At 37.8% G+C, this 22,232-nt stretch overlaps 1 protein-coding gene across 8 annotated transcripts in view; it reads right to left on the bottom strand.

Moving 5' to 3' along the window:
• PALS1 (protein associated with LIN7 1, MAGUK p55 family member) overlaps window positions 1-13,288 on the bottom strand; it is a 102,290-nt gene extending 89,002 nt beyond the window's left edge. For 3 of the 8 annotated variants that reach the window (XM_007184319.2, XM_057543438.1, XM_057543439.1), the window contains exon 1: window positions 13,132-13,288. The gene's annotated coding sequence lies outside the window, so the exon portion shown is untranslated. Of the gene's footprint in view, window positions 1-12,598; window positions 13,005-13,131 lie in introns of those variants that run through there. The other 5 variants (XM_007184320.2, XM_007184321.2, XM_057543440.1 and 2 more) reach the window with 5 other exon arrangements.
• Between the last annotated feature and the right edge of the window lie 8,944 nt (window positions 13,289-22,232).

Raw genomic sequence — 22,232 nt, 5'->3', positions numbered from 1 at the left:
TTTTTCTTGTTAACTTGAGGTAGGCTTGTATTGCTATAAACTTCCCTCTTAGTACTGCTTTTGCTGCATCCCATAGGTTTTGGATCGTTGTGTTTTCATTGTCATTTGTCTCTAGGTATTTTTTGATATCCTCTTTGATTTCTTCAGTGTTCTCTTGGTTATTTAGTAACGTATTGTTTAGCCTCCATGTGTTTGTATTTTTTTTCTTTTTACAGAATTTTTCTGTAATTGATATCTAGTCTCATAGTGTTGTGGTCGGAAAAGATACTTGATATGATTTCAATTTTCTTAAATTTACCAAGGCTTGATTTGTGACCCAAGATATGATCTACCCTGGAAAATGTTCCATAAGCACTTGAGAAGAAAGTGTAATCTGCTGTGTTTGGATGGAATGTCCTATAAATGTCAATGAAATCTATCTGGTCTATTGTGTCATTTAAAGCTTGTGTTTCCTTATTAATTTTCTGTTTCGATGATCTGTCCATTGGTGTAAGTGAGGTGTTAAACTCCCCCACTACTACTGTGTTACTATCGATTTCCTCTTTTATAGCTGTTAGCAGTTACCTTATGTATTGAGGTGCTCCTATGTTGGGTGCACATATATTTATAATTGTTATATCTTCTTCTTGGATTGATCCCTTGATCATTATGTAGTGTCCTTCCTTGTCTCTTGTAACATTCTTTATTTTAAAGTCTATTTTATCTGATACGAGTTGCTACTCCAGCTTTCTTTTGATTTCCATTTGCATGGAATATCTTTTTCCATCCCCTCACTTTCAGTCTATATGTGTCCGTAGGTCTGAAGTGGGTCTCTTGTAGACAGCATATAGATGGGTCTTATTTTGGTATCCATTCAGCGAGCCTGTGTCTTTTGGTTGGAGCATTTAATCCATTCATGTTTAAGGTAATTATTGATATGTATGTTCCTATTACCATTTTCTTAATTGTTATGGGTTTGTTTTTGTGGGTCTTTTTCTCCTCTTGTGTTTCCTGCTTAGAGAAGTTCCTTTAGCATTTGTTGTAGAGCTGGTTTGGTGGTGCTGAATTCTCTTAGCTTTTGCTTGTCTGTAAAGCTTTTGATTTCTCCATCGAATCTGAATGAGATCCTTGCTGGGTAGAGTAATCTTGGTTGTAGGTTCTTCCCTTTCATCACTTTAAATATATCGTGCCACTCTCTTCTGGCTTGTAGAGTTTCTGGTGAGAAATCAGCTGTTAACCTTATGGGAGTTCCCTTGTATGTTACTTGTCGTTTTTCCCTTGTTGCTTTCAATAATTTTTCTTTGTCTTTAATTTTTGTCAATTTAATTACTATGTGTCTTGGCATGTTTCTCCTTGGATTTATCCTGCCTGGGACTCTCTGCGCTTCCTGGACTTGGGTGGCTATTTCCTTTCCCATGTTAGGGAAGTTTTCAACTATAATCTCTTCACATATTTTCTTGGGTCCTTTCTCTCTCTCTTCTCCTTCTGGGAGCCCTATAATGCAAATGTTGTTACATTTAATGTTGTCCCAGAGGTCTCTTAGGCTGTCTTCTTTCTTTTCATTCCTTTTTCTTTATTCTGTTCCGTGGCAGTGAATTCCACCATTCTGTCTTCCAGGTCACTTATCCGTTCTTCTGCCTCAGTTATTCTGCTATTGATACCTTCTAGTGTAGTTTTCATTTCAGTTATTGTATTGTTCATCTCTGTTTGTCTGTTCTTTAATTCTTCTAGGTGTTTGTTCTTTAATTCTTCTAGGTCTTTGCTAAACATTTCATGCATCTTCTCGATCTTTGCCTCCATTCTTTTTCCGAGGTCCTGGATCATCTTCACTATCATTATTCTGAATTCTTTTTCTGGAAGGTTGCCTATCTCCACTTCATTTAGTTGTTTTTCTGGGGTTTTATCTTGTTCCTTCATCTGGTACATAGCCTTCTGCTTTTCATCTTTTCTATCTCTCTGTGAATGTGGTTTTTGTTCCACAGGCTGCAGGATTGTAGCTCTTCTTGCTTCTGCTGTCTGCCCTCTCACTAATCATTCTTGATACATCATCTCAATTAATCCTCAAAATAAAGACTCTGAAGGGGATCAGAATATTCCACCCCAAAATGTGACACTTTGGCATAAGGATTATTTTGAGCTAAAGGCAATTAAGAAACAGACACAGGAAAAAAAAACTGTCCTCCCCTATCAGGCTTAAAAAGCACAGCATGAATTTCCCTTTTTAAAGCTAGCATGAATTTCCGTTTGTAAAGGTACCATAAAGAGGACTGGGAGTTGACTCTTATCAAAGCAGATGACACCAACTTAAATCTGCATAACAAACCTTACTAAAATAAGCTTTATATTCTGTTAGTTCCCCCCACATAATTACCTTCCCACAATTTACAGCCCTTAAAAGCCTCTTTTCCTTTGTCTTGTCTCGATTCCACAATTTATCATTCAGTCTCTCTGCTTCTTTGGTCTTCAATTCTTTTCTCTGAAGGTCTCCATATGTATAAGTAATAAACCATTTCTCCTGTTAATCTGTCTTTTGTCAGTTTAATTTACAGGGCCCCGGACAATGAACCTAGGAGGAAAGAGAAAAAGTTCTTTCCTCCCCTACAGCCTTCTGAATCAGGTACAAGTACAACCCCCCACAAGTACAACATTCCTTATTCTGCAGATAACTAATCAGATTTTCACAGGTAAAACTGCCCAGAGTCACACACAAGTCAAGAAGGCATTTCAGCACTAGTCTGAGTACTTAATCGGCACAAGGTTTGTAACTATAATGTCTATCAGTAAGAGCCCACAAAAAAGCAAGTCAAAGCCATGAGCAAATTCATCTGTTCATGCTTATATCTTTGTAAATAAAGTGAATCAAGAACCCTCCACCTATCATTAAACACACTTACAGCCAACAGAGGATAAATGGAATTGTTTTGAATCTCAAATTCTCTCAGGTTACAGGAGGTAACTAGATTAGAACAGTCTCTGGGATGAAACTCACAAGTAAGGCTAAGGTTTAACAAGTAAATGATTAAAAAGTGCAAATTGATAACCTGCACCTACCTTGTGTCATATTAAGCAGTGAGATACTAAAATAAAAAGGCATAGCCCCTACCCTTAAGGAGCTTACAATTTACAGGTTCAAAGTTCTTCACTTTAATTCAAGTACAATTTAAACACTAAATTAAAGATGGTTTTCCTAACAAAAGATTTTAATCTTACCAAAAAGACAGTGTTAAACAAGGTAAGTCTTAAGGCAGGCTAAAATACAAAGCAGAAAAATCCAAGGGCTTTGGAGTCAAACTGAATTCAAATACCTGCTATCAGTTACAATAAGACTCTGGATAAAATAATCTCTCTGCGCCTCTGTTCAGTCACAAAGTTGTTAATGTTTAAAACTATATACAGGACTTCCCCGGTGGTACAGTGGTTAAGAATCCACCTGCCAATGCAGGGGACACGGATTCGAGCCCTGGTCCAGGAAGATCCCACATGCCGCGGAGCAACTAAGCCCGCGCGCCTAGAGCCCTTGCTCCACAACAAGAGAAGCCACCGCCATGAGAAGCCCACGCACCACAACGAAGAGTAGCCCCTGTTCGCCACAACTAGAGAAAGCCCGCGTGCAGCAATGAAGACCCAATGCAGCCAAAAATAAATAAATAAAATAAATTTATTTTAAAAAAAAACTATATACAAAGGATATAGCATACTGCATGACACATTAAGAGATGGGGCAAGGGATACAGTTCTGGGTAGGAGTTAGGGGAAAGCAAAAAGTACTTAATTTAGCCAAATGCACTACTACTCTCACTATAAAATTTAAGTATAAAATTAAGTATAAAAGTATAAAAGGATAAGACATAAAAGGAACACTATCCCTTTAAGATGCATACAAAGAACCATCAAATTTCCTTTCATAAACTCTTAGGTATCTACTGATTACTCTTAAGTGAATCATTATTTTGAAAAACACCTGCAGCTTATTTGTATAGTTCTCAGACAAATCACTTGGGTCAGAGGTTTAACTCTGGGGTTCATGATCTAATTTCCATGAATTCCCTGATATGCACAACAGTGTGTGTGTTTTGGGGGACAGGGCCAAACCACCATAAGATTCACAAAAGATTAATAGACAGTTAAGTTTACATGTCCAGTATTTATAAAGTAGAATTTACAGTTTTCAATGTGAGGCAATTTGAAGAAACTCAACAGTTTATGCTAAAAGAGTATGGCATTATCTAGTAAGTTGACCATTCCCCTATGCTATCATCCAGCAATTTCATTCCTAATTATATACTTTGAACAGTGATGTCCAATAGAACTTTCTGCAATAATGGAAATATTCTATATCTGCATTGTGCAATAATAACATAGCCACTGGCCATATATGGTTATGAAGCACTTGAAATGTGGCTAGTGTAACTGAAGAGCTGAATTTTTAATTTTAGTTAATTTAAATTTAGATAGTCATGATCGGGATTGACATATATACACTAATATGTAGAAAATAGATAACTAATAAGAACCTGCTGTATAAAAAAATAAATGAAACTCAAAGATAAATAAATAAATAAATAAATAGTCATATGTGGCTAATGGCTACCATATTAGAGAGCACAGCCCTAGAGAAACACATGTACGTATTAACCTTGATAGACTAAACATGCAAAGACATTCATGGTAACATTACTCATAATAACCAAAAGCTAGAAACAACTCACCAACAGTAATACAGTTAAATAAATTGTGATACATTATTTTTTTTAAATAAACTTATAATTCTGTAACATTACAAGTACAATCCTACAATTTATTTGCATATTATTTGAGCAATTCTGTGACTCTGCCCGTTTCAAACAACTATTAAATTCTCTTAATCCAACCTATCTCTAAGGGACTGTCCATACTTATTTCAAAGCCAGACCTTTGAGGGCAGTGACTTTATCTAATACTTCTCTATATCCTGCCCAAAGTCTTCACATTGTAAGTATTCAGTATTTACCTATAATTTTCTGAATAAACTAGTTAGGAAATCTGAGGCAGACAAAAGTGTGCAAAAGTGAATGATGATTACTTGTAGAACAAAGGAAAACCAACTCCTTATACATAAATATCATACAGATAATATAACCAACGTAAAGAATTTTTAAAATCTGCTTAAAAACAGCAAACTTTTCTTTCATATTAAGTATAATACAATTATATTCTAAGCTATAACTGTATTTAAATAATAATATAATGTTTTCGTAGTAAAATTTGATAAGACTTTGCAACAGCTTCTGTTTAAGCTTTAGGAGGAAAATGGAGAACGTGGGACAAGAAAACTAGATTTCTGGGAGTCCAGATGCAGGTGGTAACAGAGCTAATAAACCAGGCAATGGTGCAATGAAAAGAGTACTAAAAAGATTATGAATCTGGTATGTGAGATCCAACCCTAGTCCTGCCACCAACTACTGGCGCAAAATTATTTCAACATCCACCTATGTGGCATCTCGGCCTCTGATCTGTGAAGGAGCACAAAACTTTTTTTTGGAGGGGAGTTAAAAATCTCGAATCCAGCTTTATCTTGACAGAAATTCAGAAAGAAAGAAAAACAACTTTCTGACGCTTCCCTTATGTCCCAAACATTACGCAAAAATGAGTACCTAAATATGGGTACTTTTTAAGTACAACCAAATCCTAGCAGAGCACCTAGTTCAGTGCACTCACAGAAGGCAGTCAATTAACTTAAATGAATGCAGTCTTAAAGGCACTTCTGAAGCACACAAAATACAGAAAACCTACTTCTTAGGTCAAATCAAAGTAATGCATTTTAAGTGACATTATCAAACATTTTTTGTGACAATGTAAAATCCTCAAAACATGAAATTATATTTCAACACAAATTCTCAATTTTTTTCATGTGACGTTTCTGATACTATTGTGAAACCAAACAGTTAAAACTTATATGGCCAAAAAGCATAATTCAAAAGGCAATTTAGCTATAAATATAAACACAACTATAATTTCTAATATTTGGAATAACTAATTAGATATACTACACACTGTAAAATAATATAAAATGGTGGGGTGGTGGGAGAAAATATTTATTGAGTATCTACTATGTGACAGAATATTTTGCTCAGTGCCTTCCATATACCCTATTTTTAACCTTTTAAATCATCTTCCGAGGTGGCCACATGTTATAGATAAGGAAAGTGAGGGCTTGGCTGGGAATTACAGCATGGAATAACCTCCCAACTCAGCTGACCCTAAGGGTCTTTCTGCTACATTACTATAATTATTTTCATTTCTCCTGCTAACTTTTTGCCCAAAACCAAAGTAGGCAAACTAAGCCCACAGGCCAAATCAGGCATACATTGTTTTGAATAAACAAAGTTTTACTGGAACACAGTCACATTCGTTTGGCCATCTTTGCACTGTAACAGCAGAGTTGAGGACCTGCAACAGAAATTATATGATCTACAAAGCTTAAAATATTCACTATCTTGCCCTTTAAAGAAATTTGTCAACCCCTGCCTTAAAGGATCAATAATGCCAAGAACCTCAGAGGCCTCAAAACTTCGATGTTTAGGGTCTTTGAGACAAGTAATAACTTAAGGAACTTTAAAATTATCTGAGAGAAATTGCTTGAATTTTTATAGTGGTTAAATCATATAAGCCCAAATTTATAAAAATAATAAAATTAAACAGCTTGATTATGAAGTTACTGAAACCTTATTCTTTTTTTTTTTTTTTTTAGCCACGCTGCACAGCATGTGGGATCTCAGTTCCCCGACCAGGGATCAAACCTGTGCCCCCTGCAGTGGAAGCACAGAGTCCTAACCACTGGACCACCAGGGAACTCCCCATGAAACCTTATTCTTAATAATTAAACTGTCTTCTGTAGCCTGAACTGATGGAGGAAAAACTTCACAATTCAACATAATAAAGTATATTTAATAAGCATGCATCTTTTTACTATGTACCCACATTTTTCACGAAAGAATATCTTCAGTATAGCAAAACAGAGCCTGGCTTTTTAAGTACTTTATTTTATATTTCACTTCACACTTTTTAATACATTCACTTAATTCATTATACTTGGACCAAGCCAAACATTTATGTGATCACTCAAGGGTCTATAATTGACCTTCCGGTGTTGAGGAAGGAGCTTGTTTTTTTCCTGGGGTTGTTTTCATTCCAAGTAAAAAAATCTCCTAATTAAATCATTTTATCTTCATTCAAAATATACTTACTATCCAAATACATTTAAACAACTTGCCTAAATTAAGCCAGCATGAGGAATGCTTGAGTACAGTGCCACAAATAGTATTTTCTTTCTCCATTTAGTAATTTTAAAGAAGAGTCCTCCAGTGGTACAGTCTATAAACTCCAGTATAGACAGATCAAGAAAACTTAAGTCCTACCAACATGTAAAATTTACACAACTGTTAATGAATACCTTGATTTATCTGACTTTATAAACACTTTGGTTCACAAAATCTTATGTTCAGTTTCCTTGTTTATTTTTAAGAAAAATGTTAATGTCAAAGAAAAATAATCCAAAATGATTTAGTTTGCAACAACGCTGGAGTTATTCCCAGAAACATGCAAGGCTGCATCAACATTTAAAAATTAATCAGTGTAATTCACCATATTAACAGATTAAAGAAAAAAAATTCAAATGGTCACCTCAATAGATGCAGAAAAGCATCTGACAAAATTCAACATCCATTCATGATTTAAAAAAAAAAACAAAAAAAACCCCAAACCCTCAGCAACCTCAGAAGGAAACTTCCTTAATCTGATTTAGAGAATCTACAAAATGACCTACATCTAACATTATATTTTAAAGGTGAAAGACTGAATGCTTTAAGATTGTGAACAAGGCAAGGATGTTCCCTTTCAACATTCCTAATCAATATCTCACTGGAACTCCTAGACTGCAAAAAGTCAAGAAAAAGAAAAGACATACATATTAGAAAGAAAGAAACATTTCTCTATTCATAGATGACATGACTATCTCCTTAGACAAATCCCAAGAAATCTACAGGAAAAAGCTCCTAAAAGTTATAAATGAGTTTAGCAAAAACGCAGGATACAAAGTCAACATACAAAAATCAATTGTATTTCTACATACTAGCAATGATCAACTGGAAACCCAAGTTTTTCAAAATGATCATTTACAATAGGACTAAAAAACTGAAATGCTTAGGTATACATCTAATATTTGCAGGATCTACATGTTGAAAACTACAAAACATTCATGAAAGAAATCAAAGACTTAAACAAATGGAGAGAAATACCATGTTCATAGATTGGAAAACTCTATCTTGTTAAGATGTCAATTATCAAGTTAATCTATAGATTTAATAAGTCTCAATCAAAATCCTAGCAGAATTTTTTTTGATATATCAACAAGTTGATTCTAAAATTTAAGCAAAAGAACTAAAACAGCTAAAACAGTTTTGGAGGAAAAACAAGTTGGAGAACTCACATTACCTGATTTCAAGCCTTAATTTTAAAGCTATATTAATCAAGACACTACGATATTGGCAAAAAAAATAGATCAATGGAACACAGGAGTCTAGAAATAGACCCACACAAATGTAGTCAAATGGTTTTTGACCAAGAGACAAAGGCAATTCCATGGAGAAGAACAGTCTTTTCAACAAATGGTCATGGAACAACTGAATAAATGAAACTCAACCTAAACCTTTCTTTATACAAAAATTAACTCAGGACTTCCCTGGTGGCACAGTGGTTAAGAATCCGCCTGCCAATGCAGGGAACACGGGTTTGAGCCCTGGTCCAGGAAGATCCCACATGCCGCGGAGCAACTAAGCCTGTGGGCCACAACTACTGAGCCTACACTCTAGAGTCCACGAGCCACAAATACTGAGCCCGCATGCCTAGAGCCCGTGCTCCTCAACAAGAGAAGCCACTGCAATGAGAAGCCCACGCACCGCAACCAAGAGTAGCCCCTGCTCGCCGCAACTAGAGAAAGCCTGCGCACAGCAACGAAGACCCAACGCAGCCAGAAAATAAAAGAAAATTCAATTTAAAAATGGGAAAAGATTTGGAATTTGGACACTTCACCAAAGACATACAGATGGCAAATAAGCACATAAGAGATGATCATCATCATTATTCATGAGAAAAATGCAAATAAAAACCCCAATGAAATACTGCTATATACCTATTAGAGTGACTAAAATTAAAAAGGTTGATCATACCAAGTGTTGATGAGGATGTAAAGTAACTGGAACACTCATACATTGCCAGTGGGACTACAATTCAGCCTCTTTGGAAAACCAGTTTTACAGTGTATAGTTTCCTATGCTGCTTTAAAAAATTACCACAAATTTAGTGGCTTAAAACAACGTAAATTTATTATTCTCAGGTTCTGTAGGTTAAACATCTGACACAGGTCTCTCTGGGCTAAAATCAAGTTGCTGGCAGAGCTACAGTCTTTTCTGGGAGTTCTAAAGGTTAATCCATTTCCTGGCCTTTTCCTGCTTTTAGAGACCACCACATTCCTTAACTTATGCCCCAAATTCTCAAACCTCAAAACCAAGAACTCTGCATTTCTCTGTCCCTGCTTTCATTGTTACATCTTTCTGACTCTATCTTCTCTTTCCCCTTTAAGGACCTTCAGGATACACCAGCACAGCACCTGGATAATCCCAGGATAAACTCCCTAAAGTCAGTTGATTAATTCCATCTGCAACTTTCATTCACCTTTGCCATGTAACCTAATTTATTCACAGGTTCTAGGGATTAGAACATCTTTGTGGGCCATTATTCGGCGCACCACAGTTTTTTGTTTCTGCTTTTTTTTTTTTAATAAACATACACTTCCCAGAAATTTCACTTGGAGGTGCTTATCCAAGAGAAATGAAAGGTGTGGTATAGATACACAATGGAATAGTACTCAGCCATAAAAAAGAAGGAAATTTTGCCATTTGCAGCAACATGGATGAATTGCATGTATTCACTTATATGTGGAATCTAAAAAACACAACAAACTAGTGGATAAAACAAAAAAGAAGCAGACTCACAGATATAGAGAACAAACTAGTGGTTACCAGCGGGGAGAGGGAAGCATGGAGGGGCAAGATAGCAGTAGGGGGAAGAAAAGGGTTACTATGTGATTGTATAAAATCATGTGTGTGAAACTTTTGAAAATTGTAAAGCACTATAGAACTGAAAGAATCCCTTATTCAATTAAAAAATGCAAAACAAAAAAAAAAAAAAGAGAAATGAAGACTTATGTTCACGTAAAAACCTGTTGGCAAAGATTTATAGCAGCTTTACTCATAGTCCAAACAAACAAACAAAAAACTCAAATGTCTTTCAACTGGTGGATGGATAAATAAATTGTGATACATCCATACAATGGAATACTACATTCAGCAATACAACAGAAGGAACTGCTGATACACTCAACAACATGGACGGACACTCAGATGTATTGCGCTAAATGAAAGAAGCCAGACTCAAAAGGCTAAACACTGTATGATTCCATTACCTGATATTCTAGAAAAGACAAACTACAGGGAAAGACAACATCAGATGCCAGGGGTGAAGGGTGGGGGAAGAGCTGACTACAAAAGAGCAGCTCAAGGGAATTTCAGGTGCTGGAACTGTTGTGTATCTTGATTTTGGTAGTTGCACAGCTCTATGCATTTGTCAAGACAACTGTACAACAAAAAGTTAATTTCACTTCATGTAAATTAAAAATAAAGTTAAAACCTCTGTGAAAGAAGGAAAATAATTATATCATTTGTCACCCATCAGATTGGCACAAATTTAAAAATCTGACAATGCCAATCTGACAATTCCAAGTTTGGACAAGGATGACTCATATACTGTTGTCAGGTATGTAAATTGTTACAACTTTAGAGGATAATTTGGCTGCAGCTAGTAAAGGTGAAAATGCACATCAACCTATGGCCCAGCAATTCATTCTAGGGAAAACTTCACAAATGTGTTCAAGGGGATATGCACAAGGATGTTCATTAAACATTGTTTGAAATATTGAAAAACTGAAAACAACCCTTCAGTCAGGGAATGAATTAATTGTGGTTAGTGGTTATTTAAAAAAGAAAAGGAAAGAAAATGCATGATGGAAAAAAAAATCAAAGAAGGGTAACTTATTGGTTTGTTTATTTAACAACAGTATATAGTGAAAAGAACACTGTACTTGGAATCTGAAGGCAAGCATGTTAGCACTTAGTTCCAACTCTGCCACTAACTAGTCTGTCTATAAATCTCACCTTCCTTTTCCTGGAAAAGGAAGAGGTTAGACTATACAAAGACTAAGATTATTTCCAACTCAACAAGAACACTGATACAAAAAAATGGACCAAATTTCTTGGCATGTCTGTGATGAGCTTTTTAATCATATAATAATAATTTAGAAAGACCATACAAACTCCTAAACTCACCCTACTGACTTGGGTAACCCTCATATCCCTTCGCATTTTAACATTCTAAACAAGTTAATATTAATGAGTCCATCTTGTCAAGTTCAGAGCAGTCTGGCCAAAAGTCATTGAAGTACATGGTAAGATTTACTTGATTTTGTTTTAACAAAGATAAAACGACAAATTGCTTTCCGTATTTTTTGCCTGTGTCACCTACAGAGTTCTTACATTATAATTTAATAGCTTTCACCTGCTACAATAGTATAAAAAGCCTTTTAAAACTTATAGGGACTTCCCTAGTGGCACAGCGGTTAAGAATCCGCCTGCCAACGCAGGGGACAAAGGTTCGAGCCCTGGTCCGGGAAGATCCCAAGTGCCGCGGGGCAACTAAGCCCGTGCGCCACAACTACTGAGCCTGCGCTCTAGAGCCCGCGCGCCACAACTACTGAGCCCGCGCGCCACAACTACTGAAGCCTGCACGCCTAGAGCCCGTGCTCCGCAACATGAGAAGCCACTGCAATGAGAAGCCCGCACACCACAACGAAGAGTAGCCCCCGCTCGCTGCGACTAGAGAAAGCCTGCTCTCAGCAACGAAGACCCAACGCAGCCATAAAAAAAAAAAAAAAAAAAAAAAAAAAAAATTGTAATATGCCAAGTCCACAGGAATCTAGTAAAAAATCAGTAGTTCATAATCCAAAAAGCTTATTTGACAATTTCATTATCCCACTACTAATACTTCAAAGACACCAATAACCGACATGCCATTTGTTCCTATTGCAGAATTTATTACGTTATTAACTTCCGGTATAATCCAAAGACATAATTAGAATACTATCATTAACATACACACTTTAAAAAAAAACAGAAATATTAACTCCTTTCATCTTGTCATTAAAATCAAAATTTCAAAATTGTTGTGCTACAGGCTTTCCAAATCTAAATTCTCACAATCCTAAACGAGTATGGAGACAAAACACACACTATGTACTACTTCTAGAAACCTTCTAGCTATCAGATTTTAATTTCAGCGCCAAATGCCAAGAAAAACCTTTCGACCGAAACCTAAATTCCGAACACCTTACCATATGTCCATCAACTAAACAGAGGTGAGTTATTATCATTAGGAAGTTACATAATTTGCACCAAAGATTGTTTAAAGCATCTCATTAAAAGCAGCTTACAACAATTTACAGGCTTCAAAGTTCACCTTGCAAACTTACAGTAAATTATCAGAAACCATGAAGAAGATTAGGCTCTTCTTGAAAATGGTTACGAAGAAGCAAGTTGTTTGTTTATTTGTTTAAAGAATGCAGCGAGCAGCCGAATACCAGCAGCTGAGTCGGGCAAAGAAACGCCGACTACATTCCGTCTTCTAAAGGAAAGTGTTCTTCGCCCCGCCGATCTCCCGGACCCTGCCTGGAGGGAGTCAGGAGAGTCGCGAACTCGGGAGCGCGGGCGCAGAGAGAAGGCGCCTCCCTGCACCTCGGGCCGGCCGGGCAGGAACCCCCGCCGAGGTGAGTCGTTCGCCAAGCCAGAGGGAGCGGGCACAGCCAGACAGCGTTCCTCCGAGGGACAAAGGTTGGGCTCACGCCCTCCGCTGCCGGCCCGGCGCCGGCTGCCTGCAGCAGCCCAGGGTCCCGCCCGGGCCCGGCGCGTGGGGGAGGGGTTGAGCCCGGCCGCCCCTCCCCCGGCCGCTCGCTGGGACCTGTTGATTAAGACCTCCACACCGAGCCGCTGCCGGTCCGCCTCTTACCTCCGCGCCACGGCGGCCTCCGCTTCTCCTGCCCCGGCCTCTCGCAAACACTGCAGAAACGACAGTTCCCCCGCGGCACTTAAAATACCGGATAAAGAATCCAGAAACTCGCGATTCCCCACCTCACAATCCTTAGTCCCCGCCCCCGCCCCACCGCCAGTCGCCGCCGTCGCCGCCGCCGCCCCCAGCGACTCCACCTCGAGACCGCGCGAGACCGCGCACGCGCTCCCGACGCTGTTAGGCAGAGAGGCTGGCGCGGTTCGCCCAATCCCGAGCCGGCGCGGAGAAAGGGCCCGCTCATTGGTCCGCTCCGCAGCTCCGGGGGCCGGATCGCGCGCGCACTCGCGCGCCTCAAGTGGAAAAAGCGAAGTTTGCGCTCAGTCGCTGTGGAACAGCTTTCGGCTTGAGTCCGCGGGCCAGGTTATGGGAGGACGTGAGGTTTCCTTAAGACGCAATGGGCGGGTTAACGGTCTTACAGACTTTTCTTCTCTCCCTGAATGTCTGTCAGCTCCTGAAGAAAATCTGATTCCTCTTGAGGCGACTCCTCGTGTCCTGTGACACACATCACACAATATAACATTTGTGTAAAAAAGAACCACGACATACCTGAACACCTGGATGTGTGTAGTGTCCCACAAAAGAATTATCTGCTACCACGGAAGACGCCACAAACCTAGTACTAGGACCGAGTTCTGAAAACCAGACAGGAAGGTGCCAAGGGCCACAGCTGTTTCACAAAACTCAAGTCCCTGGCTCAACCCACATCCAACGCAAGGAAATCCAGATAAACAGTCTTCAGGATTCCCTGGAAACAGCCATATCCAAAAAGGAAAGGAAAAAAAAAAAAAGGTTTGTGTGTGCGTGTGAAGAGAGACCTAGTTCATTTTCTAAGTTCTTAAATGCATAAAATAAGTAATAATTCAAGAAATTTCCTTTGGTTCCTCAATGAATTTTTTTCCCCTTTAGCTCGGGGTTTCTCAACCCCAGCGCTATTGGCATTTGGACCAAATAATTCTTTCTTTGGGGGCTGTCCTGTGCAATTTAGGATGTGTAGCCGCACCCCTGCTCTCTTACCCACTAGATACCAACAGCACCACTACCCCCATTTGTGACCATCAAAAATGCCTCTAAACGTTGTCAAAGATCTTCTGGGAGACAAACTCACCTCCATTTGAGAACCACTGATCTAGCTGTTCAAAGAAACGGCCTCCTTAGAAGTAGTCTCTCTACCCATCCCTTCCAACTGCCTGGCCTCAAGCAGTTTTGCAAAAGACCCCACCCAAATGAACCCTCCAACTGCCTAGCCTTGCTTCCCCAGCTGCTTGGACTCCTCTGTCACAGAACCCCATCCTAATAAAATGCTGACAACTCTCTGTGAGATAGCAGCTACTGACCTCAAAATATGTGGAAATTTCTTTGTGAAATGCTATACAAATGTTAATTATTATTTTTACTTTCTAAAGGTATTTTCATCTTAAAAAAGGGTAGAACCTATGGCAAATAAAAACTTTATTCTCTGGTAAATAGAGCCATTCCTGGAATCCCAAAATCACTCAAATTACTGGTCTCGTGTGCAAAAAAATGAAGGATAGCTGGAAGAACGGAAGGTATAGAAACTGGAGGCAAGGTGATTGGATTTGAGTTTTAGCTTTGAAATTAACTAGTTCCGTGATTTGGGTGCGTGACAAGTTTCCTGGGCCTAAATTTTCTCATGTGTAAATTAACAAGTTAACTACTTTTACTTTTTTCTAGTTTTAAGATTCTGGAAGCCTCTGCATATGTAATCTAACATGGATAGCATAGGGAGTTAAGAAAATATAACATTCATCCCCAGATAGAATGAAATGAGCAATCTGTGGTTTAAACCCCCCTGTCAGACGGCACTTTACCCACTGAATCACCCTGGCAAATTTATAACTAAGAACTTTGGATGAATAATGAAAGCCAAACTGTAAAATCAAGTGAACGGTGCAGAGTAACCATAGTAAATACCCTTCCTCCTTCCTCATCTTGGCATCTGCTCAGTCCATCATCTGACAACAACTTCTATTACATGTTGATGTAATAAAATGTTGTGCTGTTTATTTCATTAAAGGCTTGGGGGAAATATATTATTGCATTTCAGATATTTGCAACAGGTCTGAAATCTCAGTTTTCAAGATTCATTAACCGTTATATGTGAAATTCGTAACTAAGGCTATTATATCCCTTTGGTCTTATCACCTCTGTGTACTAGTGAAATCTGAGTTTTCGTAACTGAATTAATAGCCTAATCAGCTTATAATTGTATGAACCAGATGATCAGAAATAATGTAAATTAAAAGAAGAATACTCACTGATTCAGATATGAGAAGTTATGAAACAACAAATTAGTAGGTACATTAATTATTAAACAAATATCTAAAATTTTTATCAATGCAAAAAAACCCAGAAAGCAAACGAACAAACCATGAACTTTTCTAATTTAATTGGGTTTAGTTATTATTATTTTGATATTTTATAGTACTTCTTAACCTTTCATAAACCTATCTAAAAATATTATGTCCCTAAGCTAAGAACACTATGCAGTTGTTGCCATGTGGAATGGGAGGTCCCACTGTCTGAGTTAGCACCAGTATCATTCAGTATAGGTCAGTATCATTCAACTCAACTGACTTTAATAAATATTCACTCATTATTTTAAAAAATGTATACTGAGTACTTCCTATGTGCTAAGAACTGGGCTGTAGGGAATCAAAACATGTGACAGCTCCTGTCCTGGACTATAAAAAGGTGAGGAAAGCGAAAAGTAAGGCAAGTTCATATAGGTAAGATACAAGGGAAAATATGGTAAATGAAAATAAGGTGCTCTATGGACTTAGAGAAAGGTAGTCTTATACTAAGAGAAGCTTTACTAACTTCTAATGACCGGGGGGTAGAGAGAGGGACAGAGAGTAAACTACAATGAAAATACCCACAGTAATAGGAAAACCGAGATCTTACACATGGCTTTAGAAAGATAGATATAAAATTTTTAATCAATTTGAATGACTTGAGTACAGTCCACAGAGACAAACATGGGCTTATATGGGAACAGCAAGTAGTCTGCAATAACTTCAGGGTAGGATATTAGTCATTTATCACACTTTTATTTGTACCCTTCTTTTTTTTTTAATTTTTTTAAATTAATTAATTAATTTATTTATTTATTTTTGGCTGTGTTGGGTCTTCGTTTCTGTGCGAGGGCTTTCTCCAGTTGTGGCGAGCGGGGGCCACTCTTCATCGCGGTGCGCTGGCCTCTCACTGTCGCGGCCTCTCCCGTTGCGGCCTCTCCCGTTGCGGAGCACAGGCTCCAGACACACAGGCTCAGTAGTTGTGGCTCACGGGCCTAGTTGCTCCGCGGCATGTGGGATCCTCCCAGACCAGGGCTCGAACCCGTGTCCCCTGCACCGGCAGGCAGACTCCCAACCGCTGCGCCACCAGGGAAGCCCTGTACCCTTCTTAGTTGGTCCTTTGCTAGGCTGAAGATGTATAGATAAATAAAACATGACCCAGGAGAATTTTTATTTTGCAGAGAGGTAGTAGGCAAATTTGGAGCTTGGAAATTTTTCTAATGAAGGGAAGTCCAAGACTGAATGCCAAGAGAAAGGAAATCAAATTTGTTCTCCTTGAACAGGGCTATAAAGTGACCCACATCTTTTCCTCACCAAGCTCCCGATCAAATCTCTATTTTGTTAGTGTGTTAATCTCACCTGTCACTTTGATTCATATCCATATGTGAATACCTGTCTGTGACTGAGTCTGGAGTGGTACCTGTGCTGAACTCCAAAGAGCTGAACTCTAATGCCTCTTCTAGCCTCTCTTGCACTCACTCTGATTGAGATTTAACTCCACCACTGAGTCAAAACAGCCTTTCTCAAGAGCCACTTTCCTAAATGCAAAGGTCAATGCTCAGTCCTCATCTTCCTTGACCTGCCAGCAGCGTTTGACACCGTTGAGCATTTTCTCCATTTTGTCCTCTGGGCTCCTGCAATACCACTCTAGCTTCTTGTCCTACCCACTGGATCCTCCTGTTCAGTCTCCTTCGCTGGTTCTTTTTTATATCCCCCTGAATGCTAAAAGTTGGAGTGTTCCAGGGCTCTCACATGCAATATTTTACTTCTCTCTCTGCCTGAGTTTGAACAAACAGCCCTAACATTTACTTGATGTTTAATCAGAAGAAAGTTACTTAATTTCTCTAAGACTCAATTTCCTCATCTATAAATTGAGGATAATAAAATTAGCTACCTCCAGTGGTTATAGGGACTAAATGAAACATATGTAAAGTGCTTAGAACAGTGCCCGACACTGTATGCATTAACTACTTGTCCTTATTCTTTTTTTTTTTCATTCAGTCACCAAAATCATTTATTATAATGATATATTTAATCAGTTGGCTTAATTTTGTTAAATTTTTTCTTAATTTAATTTAATTAATTTACTTTTTATACAAGTTCTTATTAGTTATCTATTTTATACATATTAGTGTATATATGTCAATCCCAATCTCCCAATTCATCCCACAACCACCACTATCCCCACCACACTCCCCCCTTGGCGTCCATACGTTTGTTCTCTATATCTCTGTCTCTATTTCTGCCTTGCAAACTGGTGCATCTGTACCATTTTTCTAGGTTCCACATATATGCGTTAATATATGATATTTGTTTTTCTCTTTCTGACTAACTTCACTCTGTATGACAGTCTCTAGATCCATCCACATCTCTAAAAATGACCAAATTTCGTTCCTTTTTATGGCTGAGTAATATTCCATTGTATGTATATATACGTATATATATATATATATATATATATATATACACATATATATATATATACGTATATATATATATATCACATCTGCTTTAACCATTCATCTGTCGATGGGCATTTAGGTTGCATCCATGACCTGGCTATTGTAAATAGCGCTGCAATGAACATTGGGGGTGCATGTGTCTTTTTGAATTATGGTTTTCTCTGGGTGTATGCTCAGTAGTGGGATTGTTGGGTCATATGGTAGTTCTATTTTTAGTTTTTTAAGGAACCTCCATACTGTTCTCCATAGTGGATGTATCAATTTACATTCCCACCAACAGTGCAGGAGGGTTCCCTTTTCTACACACCCTCTCCAGCATTTGTTGTTAGTAGATTTTCTGATGATGCCCATTCTAACTGGTGTGAGGTGATACCTCATTGTAGTTTTGATTTGCATTTCTCTAATAATTAGTGATGTTGAGCAGCTTTTCATGTGCTTCTTGGCCATCTGTATGTCTTCTTTGGAGAAATGTCTATTTAGGTCTTCTGCCCATTTTTGGATTGGGTTGTTTGTTTTTTTAATATCGAGCTGCATGAGCTGTTTATATGTTTTGAAGATTAATCCTTTGTCTGTTGATTAGTTTGCAAATATTTTCTCCCATTCTGAGGGTTGTCTTTTCGTCTTGTTTATGGTTTCCTTTGCTGTGCAAAAGCTTTTAAGTTTCATTAGGCCCCACTTGTTTATTTTTGTTTTTATTTCCATTACTCTAGGAGGTGGGTCAAAAAAGATCTTGCTGTGATTTATGTCAAAGAGTGTTCTTCCTATGTTTTCCTCTAAGAGTTTTATAGTGTCCGGTCTTACATTTAGGTCTCTCTAATCCATTTTGAGTTTATTGTTGTGTATGGTGTTAGGGAGTGTTCTAATTTCATTCTTTTACATGCAGCTGTCCAGTTTTCCCAGCACCACTTATTGAAGAGACTGTCTTTTCTCCATTGTATATCCTTGCCTCCTTTGTCATAGATTAGTTGACCATAGGTGCGTGAGTTTATCTCTGGGCTTTCTATCCTGTTCCATTGATCTATATTTCTGTTTTTGCACCAGTACCATATTGTCTTGATTACTGTAGCTTTGTAGTATAGTCTGAAGTCAGGGAGTCTGATTCCTCCAGCTCCGTTTTTTTCCCTCAAGACTGCTTTGGCTATTTGGGGTCTTTTGTGTATCCATACAAATTTTAAGATTTTTTTGTTCTAGTTTTGTAAAAAATGCCACTGGTTATTTGATAGGGATTGCATTGAATCTGTAGATTGCTTTGGGTAGTAGAGTCATTTTCACAATGTTGATTCTTCCAATCCAAGAACATGGTATATCTCTCCATCTGTTTGTGTCAGCTTTGATTTCTTTCAGCAGTGTCTTATAGTTTTCTGAGTACAGGTCTTTTAGCTCCTTAGGTAGGTTTATTCCTAGGTATTTTATTCTTTTTGTTGCAATGGTGAATGGGATTGTTTCCTTAATTTCTCTCTCTGATCTTTCGTTGTTAGTGTATAGGAATGCAAGACATTTCTGTGCATTAATTTTGTATCCTGCAACTTTACCAAATTCATTGATTGGCTCTAGTAGTTTTCTGGTGGCATCTTTAGGATTCTCTATGTATAGTATCATGTCATCTGCAAACAGTGACAGTTTTACTTCTTCTTTTCCAATTTGGATTCCTTTTATTTCTTTTTCTTCTCTGATGGCCGTGGCTAGGACTTCCAAAATTATGTTGAATAATAGTGGCGAGAGTAGACATCCTTGTCTTGTTCCTGATCTTAGAGGAAATGCTTTCAGTTTTTCACCATTGAGAATGATGTTTGCTGTGGGTTTGTTGTATCTGGCCTTTATTATGTTGGGGTAGGTTCCCTCTATGCCCACTTTCTGGAGAGTTTCTTTCATAAATGGGTGTTGAATTTTGTCAAAAGCTTTTTCTGCATCTATTGAGATGATCATATGGTTTTTATTCTTCAATTCGTTGATGTGGTGTATCACATTGATTGATTTGCATATATTGAAGAATCCTTGCATCCCTGGGATAAATCCCACTTGATCATGGTGTATGATCCTTTTAATGTGTTGTTGGATTCTGTTTAGTAGTATTTTGTTGAGGATTTTTGCATCTATGCTCATCAGTGATATTGGTCTGTAATTTTGTTTTTTTGTAGTATCTTTATTTGGTTTTGGTATCAGGGTGATGGTGGCCTCATAGAATGAGTTTGGAAGTATTTCTTCCTCTGCTATATTTTGGAAGAGTTTGAAAAGGATGGGTGTTAGTTTGATAGAATTCACCTGTGAAGCCATCTGGTCCTGGACTTTTGTTAGAAGATTTTTTTTTAACATCTTTATTGGAGTATAATTGCTTTACAATGGTGTGTTAGTTTCTGCTTTATAACAAAGTGAATCAGTTGTACATATACATATGTTCCCATATCTCTTCCCTCTTGCGTGTTAGAAGATTTTTAATCACAGTTTCAATTTCATTACTTGTGATTGGTCTGTTCATATTTTCTGTTTCTTCCTGGTTCAGTCTTGGAAGTTTATACCTTTCTAAGAATTTGTCCATTTCTTCCAGGTTGTCCATTTTATTGGCATAGAGTTGCTTGTAGTAGTCTCTTCGGATGTGTTGTATTACTGTGGTGTCTGTTGTAACTTCGCCTTTTTCATTTCTAATTTTATTGATTTGAGTCCTCTCCCTCTTTTTCTTGATGAGTCTGGCCAAAGATTTATCAATTTCATTTATCTTCTCAAAGAACCATCTTTTAGTTTTATTGATCTTTGCTATTGCTTTATTTGTTTCTATTTCATTTATTTCTGCTCTGATCTTTATGATTTCCTTCTACTAACTTAGGATTTTGTTCTTCTTTCTCTAGTTCCTATAAGGTGTAAGGTTAGATTGTTTATTTTAGATTTTTCTTGTTTCTTGAGGTAGGATTGTATTGCTATAAACTTCCCTCTTAGTACTGCTTTTGCTGCATCCCATAGGTTTTGGATCATAATGTTTTCGTTGTCATTTGTCTCTAGGTATTTTTTGATTTCCTCTTTGATTTCTTCGGTGATCTCTTGGTTATTTAGTAACGTATTGTTTAGCCTCCATGTTTTTGTGTTTTTTACGTTTTTTTTTCCCTGTAATTGATTTCCAATCTCATAGCGTTGTAGTCAGAAAAGATGCTTGATGTGATTTCAGTTTTCTTAAAGTTACCGAGGCTTCATTTGATCTATCCTGGAGAATGTTCTGTGTGCACTTGAGAAGAAAGTATAATCTGCTGTTTTCGGATGCAATGTCCTATAAATATCCATGAACTCTATCTGGTCTATTGTATCATTTAAAGCTTGTGTTTCTTTATTAGTTTTCTGTCTGGATGATCTGTCCATTGGTGTAAGTGAAGTGTTAAAGTCCCCCACTATTATTGTGTTACTGTCGATTTCCTCTTTTATAGCTGTTAGTAGTTGTTTTATGTATTGAGGTGCTCCTGTGTTGGGTGCATTTATATTTATAATTGTTATATCTTCTTCTTGGATTGATCCCTTGATCATTATGTAGTGTCCTTCCTTGTCTCTTGTAACATTCTTTATCTTAAAGTCTATTTTATCGATATGAGTATTGCTACTCCTCTTTCCTTTGATGTCCATTTGTATGGAATATCTTTTTCCATCCCCTCACTTTCAGTCTATATGTGTCCGTAGGTCTGAAGTGGGTCTCTTGTAGACTGCATATACACGGCTCTTGTTTTTGTATCCATTCAGGGAGCCTGTGTCTTTTGGTTGGAGCATTTAATCCATTCACATTTAAGGTAATTATTGATATATATGTTCCTATTACCATTTTCTTAATTGTTATGGGTTTGTTTTTGTGGGTCTTTTTCTTCTCTTGTGTCTCCCACTTAGAGAAGTTCCTTTAGCATTTGTTGTAGAGCTGGTTTGGTGGTGCTGAATTCTCTTAGCTTTTGCTTGTCTGTAAAGCTTTTGATTTCTCCATCGAATCTGAATGAGATCCTTGCTGGGTAGAGTAATCTTGGTTGTAGGTTCTTCCCTTTCATCACTTTAAATATATCGTGCCACTCTCTTCTGGCTTGTAGAGTTTCTGGTTAGAAATCAGCTGTCAACCTTATGGGAGTTCCCTTGTATGTTATTTTTCATTTTTCCCCTGTTGCTTTCAATAATTTTTCTTTGTCTTTAATTTTTGTCAGTTTAATTACTATGTGTCTTGGCGTGTTTCTCCTTGGATTTATCCTGCCTGGGACTCTCTGTGCTTCCTGGACTTGGATGGCTATTTCCTTTCCCGTGCTAGGGAAGT

The sequence above is a fragment of the Balaenoptera acutorostrata genome, chromosome 3 (assembly GCF_949987535.1).
Source record: "Balaenoptera acutorostrata chromosome 3, mBalAcu1.1, whole genome shotgun sequence".
NCBI lineage: Eukaryota > Metazoa > Chordata > Mammalia > Artiodactyla > Balaenopteridae > Balaenoptera > Balaenoptera acutorostrata.
The sequence above is the reverse complement of the archived record's forward strand: the minus strand, read 5'-3'. Positions and strand labels throughout refer to the sequence as shown.